This window comes from Giraffa tippelskirchi, chromosome 4, assembly GCF_054371585.1.
Source record: "Giraffa tippelskirchi isolate mGirTip1 chromosome 4, T2T-mGirTip1v1.2.pri, whole genome shotgun sequence".
Taxonomy (NCBI): domain Eukaryota; kingdom Metazoa; phylum Chordata; class Mammalia; order Artiodactyla; family Giraffidae; genus Giraffa; species Giraffa tippelskirchi.
In genome coordinates, this window is record NC_137278.1 from 28,443,813 (window position 1) to 28,462,603 (window position 18,791).

The 18,791-nt window shown below is 38.7% G+C and overlaps 2 long non-coding RNA genes across 2 annotated transcripts in view; one reads left to right on the forward strand and one right to left on the reverse strand.

Moving 5' to 3' along the window:
* The window catches only part of LOC145546559 (uncharacterized), a 174,161-nt gene that overhangs the window by 101,555 nt on the left and 53,815 nt on the right, over positions 1 to 18,791 (reverse strand). Inside the window, exons 2-3 of the long non-coding RNA XR_014083027.1 lie at positions 14,788 to 14,886; positions 11,656 to 11,708 (exon numbers count right to left, since the gene is read on the reverse strand). This is a non-coding gene — a long non-coding RNA (uncharacterized LOC145546559). The remainder of the gene's footprint in view (positions 1 to 11,655; positions 11,709 to 14,787; positions 14,887 to 18,791) is intronic.
* LOC145546560 (uncharacterized) lies at positions 123 to 16,546 on the forward strand. The gene is made up of 3 exons (XR_014083028.1): positions 123 to 241; positions 14,488 to 14,579; positions 14,986 to 16,546. It is a non-coding gene; the product is annotated as an uncharacterized LOC145546560 (long non-coding RNA).

The window sequence follows — 18,791 nt, forward strand, 5'->3', positions numbered from 1 at the left end:
TGCACAGATCTTCAAGGCAGTTTGTAATACTCTCTACTTTAGAAAGTGAGTGAATGAGTGAGTGTGTGTGTGTGTGTCCGACTCTTTGTGACCTCATGGAATGTAGCCCACCAGGTTCCTCTGTCCAAAGTATTTTCCAGGCAAGAATACTGGAGTGAGTTGCCATATTTCCTTCTCCAGCAGATAGATCTTCCCAACCCAGGGACTGAATCCATGTCTCTTGCGTCTCCTGCATTGGCAGGTGAGTTCTCTACCACTGCACCACCTGGGAAGCATTTTAGAGCTTAATTCCACTTAATAGTGACCTATTCATCTTCCCACTATTCATTACCTCACTGTTGTTCCCAACTCTGTTCTCAGCCTCTCAGGATTGCCTCATCCTTGGACCTCACATTTATTTATAATACTCCTGGTTCCAATCGCATCTCCCATCTGTCTGTAATTTATATTCTTTGTAGGAGAAACTTTCCTGTGGCTTCCTTCAAAGTTATACTTACCAATTAACATCGTCCTCAAGACTCCAGGCTTGCAGGTATAAACTTTTATCCCCACAAAGTATCTGAACTTAATGAATTTCCTTGAACCGCGACTTGACTGCCACTTTTAGAATCCAAGTTCTTTGACCCAATCTTCTCCCACGGTCCTAGACTATATTTGTGGGAAGACCTTTTTCAAAGTTCTCCCTCCCTCTCCTCTTCCAGCCCCAGGAACTGCCAGGATAATATTCCTTGCATCTGAGTCTTGAATCATTCATTGAACAACATCAAAAACTCGTATGTCTTGAGCACAATTTCTGTGAGGCAGTGCACTACAACAAGAGAATATCCAGAGAGGAATGAAACCTTTCCTTAAGGAGATCACTGTGTAATTATGACATGAAATTCTTTGACATGGAAAGAAGCCTTTCTTTCTGCTGTAAGAGATCATGTTCAGAATATAAGTAAAGCTTTGGAGAAGCAAATCACTGATCACAAATTTACTTCTGTCATAAACAAGAAGGCTGGTTCAGAAATGAGAAGAAGGAGGCCTTTAACAAAAAGATGGAAACAACAAAAACTTTGCAAAGTTAGTTATCTTTGTGAGATTCTAGTCTTCATATATTTATGCATTTTTAAAAAATAATTATAAAAATTATGACTGAGGAAAAGAATATTTGCAGGGTTTCCTTGGTGGTCTAGAGGTTGAGAATCCACCTGCCAATGCAGGCATCACGGGTTTGATCCCCGGTCCAGAAAGATCCCACTTGCCATGGAGCAATTAAGCCTATGCGCCACAGCTACTGAAGCCCACGTGCCTAAAGCCTATGCTCCACGTGAAAAGCCACTGTGATGAGAAGCCCATGCACCACAATGAAGAGTCGTCCCTACTGAAACTAGAAAAAGCCCACATGCAGAATGAAGACCCAGCACAAATGAAAGTAAATAATTTAAATAAAATTTTAAAGGAATATTTTTAAATTTTCTTAATTCCTGAGTTGTCTGGATTGCTCTGATCAATTAGAAGCATTTCAACTTTAGATTCATCTTGACCATTTCCTCGAATCCCTCCAAGTCTTGGTCTCAATATAGATATTCCTCCTTATTCAAGGCACCCTGTTAATGAGTTTTATGATCTTAGACTGGTCTATTCTGAATACTCATTCATTCATTTATTCAGCACACATTTGTTAGTTATCCAGACAGTGTTAACCCCTGTCCTGGGTGTCAGGAACACAGTGATGGGCATGAGAGACAAATCCCTCGTTCCCAGACATGTTACACTCAAATAAACCAATAAATAAATATTTAGGTATCTGGTACTGAAACCTGCTAGGAAAAATAAAGCAGAGGAAATGGGGGGAAAATCAGTTGCTCCTTAGGATATTTAGGGACAAGCTTTTTGAGGAGGTGGCATCTGAGTAGATAGTAGAATGGAATGAGATGGTAAACTGTATGGATTTGGGAGGAGTGTCTCATACAGAGAGAAAACCTAATGAAAAATCCCAGAGCAGGGGAGTGGCATACACTAGTTTATGTTTTCGAAGGATTTTTCCAGCTTCTGTGTGAATGATAGACTCCTGGCAAGACAGAAGCAAAGGCACCACTAAGAGGCTCACATCCTCCAGGTGACTCAGAGCTACTGTGAGGCCCACACGTCCAGTACTCCTGAGTCATTCTGAGCCCTAAGTAGGATGTATTTTTTCCTTATCTATCCCCATAATTTATTCTCAGGAATATATGTGTTTTATGTGTCTGTTTTGTCAACGTTAACCTTAAAGGCTCAATCGTAATATTTTGTGGCAGGGATAGGAAAAGTAATTCAATTTGATACTGTTTAGCCCTCAATTACTGAATCACAGCAGTGCTTACTGGAAATGACATTGGTTGCTATAGTCTTGCTGTTTGTATTTTTACATGAATAAGAGTAACTCCAGCATGGCCATACCCCCATTGCCAAGAATAAAAGCCCAGTTTCATCAGGGCATATCAAGACTGCCTTCCACTGATCCGTCTTTTTTGGGATTTGTGGGAGCTTATATATATATATATATTTTTTTTTTTTTAATTCAGAGAATACCTAGAGACATTTACCCTTTCCAACATAAAACCTTGGGTGAGACCATAAAAATTATATTCATGCTATCTTTCCTAATGAAAGCAAGCATATGCTTTCTTCATTAAAATGGCAGAATGGTAAACACAGACAAAATACATTAGTTACCATTAGCAACTGTATCAAAATTAGCAAATTTAGGTTATACTTGAAATATGATATATATATATATTTTAGTAATCATTTCCCCAGTATGAAGGCTCAATGCAGTTTGATGGGAAGGTCTAAAAATACACTTTTTGCATAAAAATCAGTTGAAGCGAATTAGCTATAAGAAGAGAAATTTTAAAACAGGGCTGGTAATAAAAAAAAGTATAATTTGATTCTGCTTCCACAAAGATGTTATTTTTTTGTACAAAAGAGTCTTGAATGTAATGATAATAAACACAACTGAGTTTAAGTTCTTTTAATTTTACTTTGATACATTGTTTTGACTTTAACTATTATGGGCTTTGACCTACAGATTATAAAAAAAAAACCCAAAACTTTAGCTCTTTGTTTCAGCATTATTAGAGAGATTTAAGTCTAATGTTGATAGATTATTCATTTTATATTTTATGATGACATATTCCCTCATATGTCACTACAAATGGAGATTTTAGCACTTTCATATGTGTATTTATTTTGACTGATGAGAGAAGATCATAAAGCTGAGGATTGTGTGCTTAAGTAGCAGGTTTATTTGTGGAATATTTTTTCAAACATGAAAGTTATTACTTTTTATCACCCACATACTGTCATTAGTATAGGTAATTTACTGAATTTTTATCAAAATGTGTTCGGGTACCTAATATGAGACAGACATGAGATTTCTTACTGAAGGCACTCTGTTTTGCAGTGCTCTTCTCAGGAGGAGTGGATAGAAAGTCTGAGATTAATGATGTTTGGGGTAAAAAGTGAATAGCTTATTCGCCTGCATAGTTAATGCATGGCTGTTCGTGACTGGATACTGATCTAGTCAGGATGCCTGTAATCCTGGAAGTTTGCCATTGGCACAGTGCTCGCCTTCTATACTTTCTTTGGGTCATTACTCTTGTTAGCTTGGTATAGGTAGAAAACAGATTATAGTTGAGTTTTATTTGTTTCAGAATTGAGGTCAGATAGCATGAATCCTTGCACGCACTGTTAAGTGAATCTTTGTATGATTTAATCGGATTGGCCACAGCACTTTGCACTAAGTAGTTGACTGCAGAAAATTCAGAATTCTGACTTTCTTAACTCATGTAATATGATCAATTCAGGAAAAAAACATGCTACATCATGGTACAATTGATCCTGCTAATTTGATTTTTCCAGAACTGGAAAACATCATCTTAGGCAACACACATATGTAAAGCTATGTGTTCAATGAAGGCTCTAGAGTCTTTGAGCATCTGCTATATGGCACTCATTGAGCTAGTTGGTTACACCAGCAATAAATATTTATCGGGTATGGTGCAATTCATTTGTTATTGATCCTCCCATTGCTATATTATCAACATTTCATTATTAACATGATGGCAACAATATTCAAAAGCAAAGTTATTTCAGTTTCAAGGAAGGAGTTGTGAGAGAGGAGATCATTAAAATAAGGCACAAACCAGAGCCAAGGAACTTGGCAGGATGGTGGGTTCTGTCTGTTTGTCTTCTGGGAAACACTTTTCTGTGCTTATGAACCAATATGGAGCAATACCCTAGTGTTTTTCACACTCCATGTTGCTCCATTTGTGTTCCATTTCCTTGTGAGGAAAGTGAACCAAGGAAGTTGGTTTCTCCCTAGGTTACGTGACCTACCGCGATGACTTAGTAAAGCTACCCCTTCTATTCTGGCCAAAGTGCAAAGGTGACATGTGATCTAGGCGAAGTGGATGGTATCAGACTCTGAGGTATCTGGAATTGAATTCTATTCAAAAAGTTTTCTTTAAGTTGGCCTCTGAAAATCCAATTCCAACGAATTCCTCTCTTAATGGACGCATTACTTCTAGATGAACAGTGAGGAAGCAGAACAATTGTCAGGGCAATAGTGATGCTGAGTTTCTGTTCTGGCTTGAGTCTCGAGAGCACTGAGGTCTGAATACTTGAAGAGCTGTTGATATAGTTTCACACTAAATAGCTGTACTCCACTGCCTATAGTATGTATCGCTGCAACAGTTCTCTCTGTCCTATAAAGAGATATAAGAAGGTTTTGCAATATAAATATCATGATGGGTTTACCATTTTGTTATGTATTTTTCTAGACAACCCTATCCAGTGCTTGTACATTATATTTAACTTGACAACATGAATATAAAAATGAACTCGATAAATTGAGTCTTAGTGAGACATTATTTTCCTTCAGAATTATATTAAAAATTTGATGGAGCAAGTGTCCCATTTTCCATTTTTTGTAGATGAAGAAACTGAAAATCAGAGATGGCTAATGACTTTCCCAAAGTCACATAGCTATTATTGGTAGGTCTCAGGTTATAGTCCACGGAGTCACAGAATCAGACATGATTTAGCAACTGAGCACGAGCAAGATCAGGAGATGTTTTTCTCATTTCCACTAATCAGTCACTGAATGTGTGATGCCCTGTGACCCTTTTCTTGGCCCTAGGGTTGTCTGAACCTGCTCAAGTTCTTCCTAGTATACATATGGTTGATGAAGGTACACAGTCACCTCTCCATGTCTTTCCACTAACTCATAAGGATTAATTTCTGAGCCAAATAGCACTACATCTGCCCCTGGAGGCCAAGGGTTTATAAAGGCAAGGACACAAATTAGAAATGGAAGGGACTGTCCGAATGCTGACATTCACGTTTTTAGAGTGTGTACAAAACAGAAAGTACCCAATTATGGAATGAAGCAACTGGGAGCATGCTTAACCTCAAGCATTGAGAGAAAGAGCAGTCCAGAGGGTGGAGTATGTTTCCAAAGTGTCCATAAGTAGCAAACTGAGACCAGAGAGCAATAAGGAGGAGGTACATCTAGGGTAACTAGAGGAAGTCTGACACAGTCCCTTTAAAAGATAGTGTATGTGAACATCCTGGACCAGAAAGTGAGGGATGCTCAAGGATTCATGAGGTGTGTCAAAGGACATAGGAGTCAGCTTGTAGGGACTTGCAGTGATCAAAGCTGGGCCTCAAAATAAGTAATGATAGCAGTGTTTTATAATCTAATGAATAAAACAAGAATTAATAAGTCCATAGAGTAATAAATAAATAAATGAATGAATGTATAAATAAATGAAAAGGAGAAAAGTCTTCCTTTCCATGGAATTCTACCTAATAGTTATTAGAGAAGTGGTGGAGTTAGAAAATTAGTATTGGATGCTAAAATTAGCAGGTGAATGTTTGTTGAGAGATAGAGTGACTACATCATCTCAACCACAAATTACTTAGCATCTCTTCATAAATTACATTATTTTTAAAGGGAAAATAGTAATCTTACAGTGAAGGACGACAATTTAACCAAGTGATTCAAAGCTAATATCTCCAATATACCAATACTGGGATGGATCACTAACACGTGTCTCTTACTGTGACATGCTTAGACATAAAATTGCACATATAATACCTCTGCCAAAATTTATAATCTGAATATAAAGAGAATCAAATATTGGACAAGCAACAACCAAGAGCAATGCTACAAAATAACTAGCAGGTGCTCTTCAAAAGTTCTAGGTCAAGAAAGAAAATAGAAAGGTTGAGTAACTGTTCCAGATTAAATGAGAACAAAGAGACAAGATTCTGAATTAGACCCTGAACTGGGAAAAATAGTTAAAAGGAAATAAATGGGAAAATTAGTGATATTTAAATGTAGACTCTTAGATAATAGTATTACTTCAATTCTTAATTTTCTGATTTTGATACTGAACTATTTGGGGGAAAGGGGACCCAATGTCTTGAGCTTACCCTCGAATGAATGAGAAAAAATAATATGCATACATGCACGTAAAATAATATATGAGAGAGGAGAGAGAGAATGATAAAATAAATGGGTCAGAATAAAAACGCTTGGACAATTGGAGTAAAGGTTATGCATGAGTTTCTTATACTGTCCTTGCAGCTTTTCTGTAAGACTGAAAGTATATCAATATTAAAAATTTCCAAAATTATGCACATTATATGTCTGACTAGATTCCATCACAATAAGGCATGAAAAATTCCAACTAAGTAAAAACATTAAAACCCTGCTGAAAGCAAATAAGACAGTGAACTAAGAGGTGTATAAGCCTTTTTCAGTTAAGTCAGGCTGAAAGGGAAGTTTGTGTTAAGACAGTTTGTAGATGCACAGCTTATAATGAGCTCCCATATTCATGCCCCAATAACTGGACTCATCAGAACATATTTTCTTCAGCTGTGAAAATAGGATCACAATAACTAACTTGCAAGGACTTTTTGTTAGGTTGTTTAAGATAACGGATATACAGCAACCAGGATTGTGCCTGACACATAGAAAATACTCAATAAATATTGCCCATTTAATATCCATCTCCACTGGCTTTCCCAGATTTTCTTTGGATGTCACATGTAAAATGTCTCCAATTCCATCTCAAGGCTATTCAGCCTTGAGCCCATGGAAATGTATTCCAAAAACTTAGGCTACTGTTTCATGACCCATAAAAAATAGCTCCTATCATAACCCTGAAGGGAAGAAATATAACACTTGAGAGTTAGGATAATAATGAACACTTTTCTTTCCATTTCAGAATTATTCAAATGTATAGTCAATGGATCCCAGTGGAAGCATATTTCTCTCTTTAATTTCTGCCTGAAGACTTTGTACCACGTTTCTCCCTTAGAACAAACATGGGAAAGTGTTCTGGGAAAAGGAGTATTTTAGTGAATCAATAAGTAGGATGTTTTCTTTAAAAGGACTACAAATTCTTTCCATGTTTTTTTTCCTTAGAAACATGGGTGCACATGTTTAGAATCTAATCAGCCAAATTAATAGACTCCAGTGGCAAAGAAGTAAATTGAGAACTTGGATTTTGGCATTTTTATATTACTTCCATAATGGGTATTTCTATTGCTTGGTGATGTTTTAATTGTATTCTACAAATGTAGTAAACACTAGCACCGGTATAAAAACTAAGGGTGTACCTCAAGAAGTAGAAAAACACTCTTTACCCCAAATTATGCTGTGCATACGTCTTCCTTTCACAAATCATGAAAAATGCAATGTGATAAAAAGATAAAATGAGTGACGCATAATATATTACATAGAAGTTGAGAAATTAAAGTGAGCCAAATGGAGAAACCAGCAGAATTCAAGAATCTTAGTGGGAAGGGTGGAGGTAGCAATTACAGATTTCAGATACAACTTTGTTAGTATTACTTCCTGTCTCCTGGGTAGCTTCGCTTAAGTCACTTACAGTTGTTCTGCGCATTGAAATTACATCTAAACTAATCACAAAAATTTGTTCAAATAATGCCAGGCATAAACTTTAATAAATTTATGATGGGGAACTTATCTCTGTGTTTGAGCATATGGACAAGCCTGTTGTTCCTTAAACATCATTGCTTAAAATTATGCACAAAAATGCCCCATTCCTTTGTGTAGCTGCCTGGTAGAATTTGCCACTTATACCGATCAGTTCCAACCACTAATCAATCAAGTAGCAAGCATGGGAGAAATAAAACTCAATCATGCATTTAATAAATATTTGCTGAATCAAATTAGCAGTTTTAAGAGAGGCAGGATGTAACATGGAAACAGAACTGGATTTATAGCCAGACAAATGGTGATTAAATTCTATCTCCTGCTTTAAAAATATGTGATCTTGTTTACTCATCTGTAAAATGGGAGTAGTTATGCCTTCAGAACCAATCTCACAAAATGTTTTGAAGGTTAAATTTAATGCATATAAACTTATTTTCTAATAAGTGTATGTCTGTGTGTCAGAATAATTCCTTTCTTTTCAGTAAAATCATATTAGTCACATGTTACATTATTAAATTATTGCTTATTTTATATCCCTGCTATATAGTTTTAGGTTGCCTAATACTTGTGACTAATACAAAAGTAGGAATAAAACTTACAAGAAACAACTGAACTATTTTTCAGAAAAGGGACAGACTTCTAGCTCCTCTCAGAGAATCATTTAAGACTGAGGATAGGAGAGACCATAGAGGAAAGAATTCCAAACTATAGCATGTCCAGGAGTGATGCGCATGTAGCTCATAAAGCTTAAATCCCCTCCAGTAAAAAATACCTCTAGGAGGCCTTGTCTGTATAATGTTGTAGTGGCTACTGCCACTTGGGTCAAGTGAAGCTGGTTGTACGGTTCTGGTTATTATTGCCTAAGCCAAAGTCAAGAGTGTTAGGACTAACTGCAAAAAACCAAATAAAAAGACTAAATTTCTTTTAAATGAAAGATTACTATAATGTAAGCTCAAAGAAGGTAGGATATTGTTAAAAAAACTCTGGAACCCTAGTACCTAGAACAGTGTTGGGTACAAATAGGTTGTTAGCTTAATGCAAAAAAAAAAAAAAAAGTTCTGGTGAAAAATTCCCTGCTGGTCCAGTGGCTAAGACTCTATGCTCCCAGTACAGGGGGCCTGGGTTTAATCCTTGATCAGGGAACAAATGCTCACATGCTACAACTAAGAGTTTGCATGCCTCAATTAAAGATCCGGCATGCTACAATGAACATCAAAGATCCCACCTACAGCAACTAAGAGCCAACACAGCCAAATAAATAAATAAAAATAATTTTTAAAAATTCTGCTGGTACATATATACAATGGAATATTACTCAGCTATTAAAAGGAATGCATTTGAGTCAGTTCTAATGAGGTGGATGAAACTGGAGCCTATTATACAGAGCAAAGTAAGTCAGAAAGAAAAACACCAATATAGTATATTAATGCATATATATAGAATTTAGAAAGATGGTAACGATGACCCTATATGTGAGACAGCAAAAGAGACACAGATATAAAGAACAGACTTTTGGACTCTGTGGGAGAAGGCAGGGGTGGGATGATTTGAGAGAATAGCATTGAAACATGTATATTATCATATGTGAAATAGATCGCCAGTCCAGGTTCAATGCATGAGACAGGGTGCTCAGGGCTGGTGCACTGGGATGACCCTGAGGGATGGGGTGGGGAGGGAGGTGGGGGAGGGGGGGTGTACATGTGGATGGGGAACACATGTACACCCATGGCTGATTCATGTGTATGTATGGCAAAAACCACCATAATATTGTATAGTAATTAGCCTCCAATTAAAATAAATTAAAAAAAAATTCTGCTCAGGGGGTGAGCCATATTGAAGAGTAATCCACAAAGATACTCTTTGAAAGTGTCAGTGGTAGATGACTCATGACAAGCCACTCAACACTATACTGTCCCTGTGTTGATACTCTAAATGTTTTCGTTTTCTTTTAATTGAGGTGATATAATCTCATATTCTGAGAATATATGAACCAATCTTCATATCCATGCAGGAACTCCCTAACTATGTATCACTGGAGGATTTCATCCTTGCAGACTTCAACAGCTCAATTATTACAAAGAGAAAAACAAATCTTTCCTCAGGTACTCAATAGAAAAATACAATTTTTGTTCTACCTAAAGCCAGGATGCAAAGAGCTGACTGATTGGAAAAGATCCTAATGCTGAGAAAGATTGAGGGCAGGAGGAGAAGAGGGCGACAGACAATGAAATGGTTGGATGGCATCACTGACTCAACAGGCATGAGTTTGAGCAAACTCCAAGAGATAGTGAAGGACAGGGAAGCCTGGCATACTGCAGTCCATGAGGTAGCAAAGAGTTGGACAGGACTTAGTAACGAAACAACAAAGCCAGGAAGCCTTTCAATATTGTTCCTGCTATGGCAGCAGAAAATATTCTGCAGAAACCCACATACAAGCAATTGGTGGATAGCGGTAGCAGAATGTTTGTCCTGGAAGAGCAGGGCCCTTACTGTTCTCTTTCTTGTTGTTGTTGTCACTGTTGTTTAGTTGCTAAGTCGGGTCCGACTCTTTTGCGACCCCAAGGACTGTGGCCTGCCAGGCTCCTCTGTTCATAGGATTTGCAAGAATACTGGAGTGGGTTGCTGTTTCCTTCTCCAGGGGATCTTCCTGACCCAAGGGTCAAACCCGCATCTCCTGCATTGCAGGTAGATTCTCTACCACTGAGCCACGAGGGAAGCCCTCTTTATTACATAGCAATAAATACTACCAGAAATGATCAGAACAATGGAAGTAATGTCAATGAGTTCTCTTAATGGAAACCAAAGTGTTTGTACTTTAAACCTTAAGTTCTGTAATACTAATACAGTGCTCTGAAACAAAGGGGGGGAAAAGGGGAGGAAGAGGAGGAAGAGATGAGGAAGAGGGAGGGGGAGGGAAAAGGGAAGAGGAAGAGGAACGACAATGGCTCTCACATAAATGATCTTCTGACTGGAGAATTAAAGAATCAGGACTAGAGACGTGAGCAAATCCTTATCAAAATCAACTCATTACAGAACATTAGTATTAGATTTAATACAAGAGTCACAATGTAATGATTTCTGATTGAAAAGTGTCTATATCCCCAAGTTATATGTTTAGCAAACAGTATACAATTTGCATTCGGTGGTACATGCTTAATTATTTTCAACTAAATCTTTGCCATCTTAACATTGACAGACAAGTTCTAATTTAAGGAGAGATATGAGAGCAAGTGTACTACCCACTTGTATAAGAATTCTTACAAGTTCTTATAAAGTAATAACAACAAAAATATATTGTAGACAACCATGTCTATGGTAATTCAATAAATGAAATGGTTACATATTCCAGAATAACTGAGGAAAGCCTGCACAGGGTAACATGCTGAGTTACTCTTTTTGGAGTAAAGCTACTAAAGTTGAGTAAGCCTAAAGCTGAGGTGTTGCATTTTGGAAAACATGTATAAAGAATTACCCTAAGGTAATGAAATTCATGCTTCTTTCTTCTTATATTGAATGACTAGATTCTAGACTAAAGGCTATCTATCATGCTGAAGAATTTAACCCAGACCCATATTATTTGCTGTTTTGATAAGGATACACATTAGAAATAAACCTGAAAATCCAGTAGAGTTCATAAGCATTTCAGGATGCTGTCTTACATTTTATTTATATTCTTCTAAATTATTAGGTACCGATGTGCCAAGCTGTTTGACTGTAAAAAAGGAAAAAAAAAAAGAAAAGGAGCTGACTTTTTCCTGAGGGATTATTTTTTCCTACCCATGTTCCTATCAGAGTATATGGTACTTGCAGAAAATAACAACTAATTATGTGGTTTCCGTTATAAATTTCCTACCACTATTTCGGATGAATATCCCTTGTTATCTTCAAAAGGTTATACAGCATTTGAAATTCAAAAGGAAGGTGTTACCTGCTATCTTGCATAAATCTCTAACAATTGCAAATGGAATATATTATCGTCAGATCCGATTGCTTATGTCCAATCTTGCCTCATCCTAGCATTTGTAAAGGTAAATGCACAGCAACTTGCTTCTTTTTTTCTTGGAATTCAAAATTGTGCATATAAATAAGAGGACCCATGTTGTACAATTCCACACAGATTGTCTTTTTCTGTTACTGCTCTCATATGAGTACATTACACTGAATAGTGAGAAGGGCTGGAAAACTTTATTAACCCTAACTGAAATGTAACAGCAGATTCCTTTTAAATGCAAGTATAGGGGAAAACAAATCAACTTTGTCCCTACTATTCAATAGAAGAATTACAAATACACACAATACTTGTTTGAATGCTCCTTGATTCTGTAAGGTCATTGTATTGAGAGAGTGGTATGAGATTTTATACTGAAATCTCTTTGTCGGGAGTTTTCCAGAGTATAAATCCATTTGGACTCTAATTTGCATATTCTTAACAATGCAAATTAGCATACTGGAATTACCTTTCTCATTTGAGCAAATATTTATTGGGTACCTACTCTTTCTGATCACCACACTAGGTTCTGAGGGGACAGGAAGTCAAGCAGGGCTCTATCCCTGTCAAGTTCACAGTTGAGTTGGAAAGAGAATGAATAAATTTAAAATTAATATTCCCTTGGGTTGCAGCAAGTTTAGCTAGAAGGGGGATTTGGATAATTTTAGGGTTAAGTGTGATTCATAATCAGAATAAATTGGGGATATTTAGAAGAATAAAAATTGCTATCCCCATTCCAGATTTACTAATATAGAGTATCTTGGAATATTACCCAAGGATATGTACACTTAAAATGCGCCCTGGAGGAACCTCTCTGGTGGTGGTCCAGTAGTTAAGAATCTGATTTCCAATGCAGAGGACACGAGTTTGATCCCTGGTCAGGGAATTAAGGACCAGGGAGATGAAGCCTGTATACCGCAAGTACAGAGTCCTTGCACTCTAAAGCCTGTGTGCCACAACAAGAAAAGCCCACATACCACAAGTAGAGAAAGCCCATGTGCTGCAACAAAGACCCAGCACAGCCAAAAAATAAAGTAAAAAAAAAAAAAAAAATTAAATTAAATGCTCCCTGGATAATAATGATGATAAGTTTGGGAAACATCAGACCAGATGACTTTTAACATCCTCTGAAAGCTTAGAAGACTAGGATTCTATAACTGAACTTAGGAAGTTAAAAATGAAGAAACAATATGGGGGTTACAACATGTATACATATTCAGGCTTATCATGAATGAAACATGAAGCATTTTCCCCAACTCATTTCCAACCAAGTCAATGAAAATCTGTATCAGTAATATGCCTGTTACCCACAAGAGGGCTCCCTGGAAAAAAAACAAAACAAAAACAACTCAAATCAAAATATTACAAAGCTTGATCTATTTAGAACAACCTCAATGATGTACTTGTTCACTGTAAAACATGCTGGCGATACATTATGGGCAATGTTTGAACCCTATCTAAAGGGACTTATGCTAAATTACCAAGACCTTATTTAGTCTATAACTTTTAAAGCATAGAGCCAGAAGATTATTGTTAGAATATATGGTAACGCATCATATATGGTAAGCACTAAAGACATAATCTTACAATCCTCTTCATTTTCTGATTTTTTTTCTTATAAAGTCAATTTGTACCCAGCTCATCTATTTTCTTTATGTTTGTAGCCTTGCACACTCTAAGGCTTAACCAGTGTGTAGACAAGAACAATACAGGGGGTTAAATTACTAACACTGCTGGCAGTGGTCTTGCTGAGGCACCAGTAAGGCCGTTGAGAGCATAGTTAATATTTTTAAGTATCCAAATCTGGCCCTTGTCCCTGATTCTGTGGGACACTTATCCAGAGTTTTAATCTATTCAAAGTGCAGATAGGCAGGACATTTTAGGAGCTGGCCAGCCTGCCTCAGGGATGTTCCATGAACATATTGAAGATTCGGAGTCACAACAGTTTTCCCCTACCTCCTCTTTCACTTGGCTGCTCTCCAATCACATTTTATTCAGGAAAAGTCACTGGATCTATGTAAGCCTCAGGACAACATTTAAATTCGTGTCACTGGAGGCATTCAATTTCTACAATCAGGGGTTTCCTTAGAGCTGCCCCAATGATGCATACTCATCTTGCCACTCTGTCTCTGCACATCTGACAGGTAGCTCCATATGCTCTGTGGACAGTGGTTAAAAATGCCATTTTCTGAGTGGCAGTGTCTCCACATCTGAGTGCTATCAGGCACAGCCCTTGTAGGTCCCTTTCTTATCTGGCCCTTCCTCACAGACCCGGCAGTACCTATCAGACCTCCACATCGCATTGGGATCCTTGGCACTGAGCTTCCTATGCTCCTTGGGTTGATAAGACATTGGTATGAGGTGATGATCTGAGATTGGAATACTCCGAGTTAAGAAGAGCTAATTCATTAACCACCACTGCCTATTTCCCAAATCACGTGTTTGCCTGGAGCAGAAGTAGCAATGACGTATTTACTGTAGCTAATTCTGATATCATTTGCAGGAGGAAAGAAGATAATCCCCTGGCTTCTGAGAGCTCACGTATCACTTGGCAGATTAAATATGAGAATTGTATTACCTGAATGGAAAAAGAAGGTAACTGAACTGTACAAACTCATTTAGAAGTATATGGATTCTGTGTTGCAATATATATTGATTGGCTATTGTGGGACTTAAAACCTTAATCTGTTTTGCTAACATAACAGCATGCAAAGTTGTTGGGCATATAATTTACTGCCTATACATAACACAGTGCAGGGTAATGGCACCACCTATTTCAATCTTACAGTCAGTCACTAGGTACCTGCACTGGGTCAAGTTTCATGCAGAGAGTAGCAGGGGTTTTGCAGATAAGTAGAATCCCCTCTGACTCTCTAACTGCCCTTCAGGAGCTCAGAGTGACCTGAAAAAGGAAAGGTGTATATAATGAGATCTGTGTGGACAGAGCATGAGTAACAGCACTGAATATATTCTTTTTTTTTCTTTTTTCTTTGACTTGTAGGATCTTAGTCCCCGACTAGGAATTGAACCCAGACCCTCAGGAGTGAAAACACAGAATCCTAACCACTGGACTGCCAAGAAATTCCCGGGGCTGAGACTTCTATGATGGGAAATGGGATAAGGCAGGAAGTTAAAAAGGGGAAGAACTGTACGGGCAGAGGTAGAATGTATGCCTGAGGTCATTTTAAAGGATACTTAGCAGCAAGCACATGAGATGTGACAACCACAGCTGCCACCACACTCTTTGTGGTTGTACATTTCACACATACACAAAAATGCAGGCCACTTTTTCTCAAGTTATCATCTCTTTGGAAAGCACTCTGCTGTTTCTGTCTTTGGGAGGAGTCACGTTCTATACATGGTAGGCAGAACTTCAAGATGATCTCCAAGATATTTGCTCCCTGTTGTTGCTCCTGGGATCAGGTTGCTTATTATATATCGAAAAGGAGACTATCCAGGTGAACCTAATCTACTCACGGAAGCACTTTATTTATTTATTTTTTAAATTTTATTTACTTATTTATTTTTGGCTGTGCTGGATCTTCGTTGCTGTGCTGGCTTTTCTTTAGTTGTGTCGAGTAGGGGATATTCTCTAGTCATGGTGCATGGACTTCTCATTGTGGTGGCTTCACTTGTTGTGAAGCATGGGCTCTAGAGCTTGTGGGCCTCTGCGGTTGTGGCTCCTGGGCCCTAGAGCACAGGCTCAATAGTTACAGCTCCACAGCATGTGGCATCTTCTTGGATCAGAGATCAAAACCCATGTCTTCTGCATTGACAGGCAGATTATTTACCATTGAGCCACCAGGGAAGCCCATGTGAGTCCTTTAAAAGCAGAGATTTTTCTCAGGCTGTAGGCAGAAGGAAAATCAGAGATTCCAAGCGTGAGCAGGAGTCAATGGGCTTTACTGGTTTGAAGATAGAGGGGCCATGTGAGAAGGAATCTAGATGAGATGGGCCCTTGCTGATAGCCAGTGAGGAAGTGGGAACTTTAGTCTTATATAGCCCACATAACTGAATTACGCCAGCAGCTGGAATGAATCTAGAAGTGGGTTCTTACCCAGAGCATCCAGGTTAGGCCAGTCTGGCAGATACCTTGATTTTAGCCTTCTGATACCCAAAGCAGGGAACTCAGTCGCCTGCTTGGACTTCTGACCTACATTATTGGGAGATAATAAATAGATATTATTTAAGGTCACTGATATTATGGTAACTCCTTACACAGTAACAGAAAACTAATACACCATATGTGGGCATGTTTGCATTATGCCTAGATTCCCTGTGAAACATTTTAACTTGTCAGTTCCTTTGCATATAGATTCTAAAATGACAGTGACAGCTAAAGAAGAATAATGCTGTCTTGTGTATAGACAGATGAAATGCCTGTCTCTCCATCATTAAAGCACTTTGGCTGCTTTTTGGGAGCTGGGGGTTGTTGCAAGGAGCCACCTGCCTTCTGAGGTCCCACCTGTATGGAGACCATACCTAAGGGAAGTAGCTGAAGAACTACAGGAGGAAATTGTGGCCCAAATGGCCTGACATTAAATTCAGTTATCCATCTTAAACTGACTCTTTGATGTCACTCAGTGAAGCTCAGTGAAATGTACATTTAACATTCCTAGTTCTGTATATTTTGATCTTTCCATCTGACTCCGGTATGTTTGTGCCTCTCCCCTCTGGAAGAGTTGGTTTGCTTTTATTCCACTTATTTTTATTCTGTAGAATACTTGAAGTGGTTTTGGGAGCCTGTGAGGACAGTGTAATGCTTCCTTAACAGACATTCCAGATGGCCTAACCATTTAGGACAGGAAATGCAGATCCCTGCCACAAGAATTTTTGGAAGTCCTGCCATTTTCTCAGGATCTGGCTGGGATGTGGGCCAGACCCCTGAAGGCTCAGACTTCTGCTAATACCTCTTTTTCCTTGCGGAACTGCCAGAACTGGAGGAAATACTTTTTATTTTTCCCTTCAGAATGCACTTACAGCGTCAGACTGAAACTTTTTGTAGTCTTAGGAATCAAATGCAGTGTAAGCTGCCCTTTCACTGGAGTTGGTTGATAATGTCTTCAGAATCCTCTCTCTTTCAGTTCTTGCAGAGTGTAACTCCTTCTCCCTTGTGATCCCACTTCTGCCAGAAGAATGAACAAGCACCACTCTGAACTTTTGACCTGGTACTTTCAGTGCATTTGAATCCATAAAACGCAGAGAAAATGGCCTTTGTCATCACCAACTTCCTCCTACTCATCTACTAACTGGTACAATATAAGGGTCCCCGGCAAGGCAGTCTGGGGTACACTTGACATAGCCAAGACAGGACTGTCAGATGGTATTTAGACTTCCTTATTAAACTCTAGGTATAGCATCATGACTCCCCAGCCCACAAAGGACTCTATTGAACGATTCTGGCCCACTGGCCTTAATCTGTACCTTAAGTGCTATCCATTTCTAAAAGATGCTCTTTGAAACTGGTAGGAGCTCTATATGTAAAGGGCTTCCCAGGTGGTACAACAAGCACCTGCCTGCCAGAGAGGCAAGAGACTTGGATTCGATCCCTGGGTTGGGAAGATTCCCTTGGAAGAGGAAATGGCAACCACTCCAGTATTCTTGCCTAGGGAATGCCATGGACAGAGGAGACTGGAGGGCTACAGTCCATGGAGTCGCAAAGAGTCAGACACGACTGAAGTGACTTAGCATGCACGCACATACATATAAAAGTCCTATTTTGCAAATAAGATCATCTATACCACTTTTCTGGGCTTCTGTGGTGGCCCAGATGGTAAAGAATGTGCTTGCAATGCAGGAGACCTGGGTTTGATCCCTGGGGTGGGAAGATTCCCTGGAGGAGGGAATGGGAACCCACTCCAGTATTCTTGCCTGGAGAATCCCCATGGACAGAAGAACCTGATGGGCTACATCCATGGGGTCGCAAAGAGTCGGACACAACTGTGCGACTAAGCACAGCACACACAGCACATACCACTTTTCTAGATTCTACATATATACACTATTGATGCTGGTCATGACATAGATAAGTAATGAGAGCCTACTGTATGGGTCAAGGAACTCTACTCAGTGTTCTGTGGTGACCTAAATGGGAAAGAAAACCAAGAGTGGCTTTATGTATACGTATAGCTGATTCACTTTACAGTAGAAACTTACACAACATTGTTAAGCAACTATACTCCAATAAAAATTAATTTAAAAATAAAATTATTTTTTAAAAATAAATAAGTAAATAAAAGCCGTGTTTTGCTCGCTCTTGGAGTACAAAGCAGTAATGTACCATTCCTTGATGCAACCTTCATAGACAATCAGCACAGCATTGCAAAAGGCACCTCAACCAGGGAACAGGGATGTGGCCAGGAGGGGAAGGAAGAGGAAGACTCTGTGCTCTGAAGCTGCAGGGGTGGAGGATGGAAGCCAAATTTAGAAGGGTCCTGCTGCTGAGTTGCCCCATGTGACTGCCACCTACCCTTTTCCCCTTTTGTAAGAGGGACAGCAGGCCTTTGCTTTCCAACTTCACAGGTTATAAAACTGTGATTCAGAGAGATTGGTGTTGTTTCAGAGCCCTTGGGGTGTCTCCCTTTAGGTTAGATTGTAAATGACTGTGAAAATGTGTCTATCTTCTGTGGTCTTAGTTTCTCTCAATAGCTTTGCATCTAGTCACCTGATGAGTCACCCATGATTATTTTTAATCAACACCCTCTTTCATTTTTCCCCATCCTCCAAGAAGTCCCTGAGGTCATTATACAATTTAAAAGAGCAAAACGTAAGAGCTTGGACAACTATTGGTACCAGTGGAGTTAACTT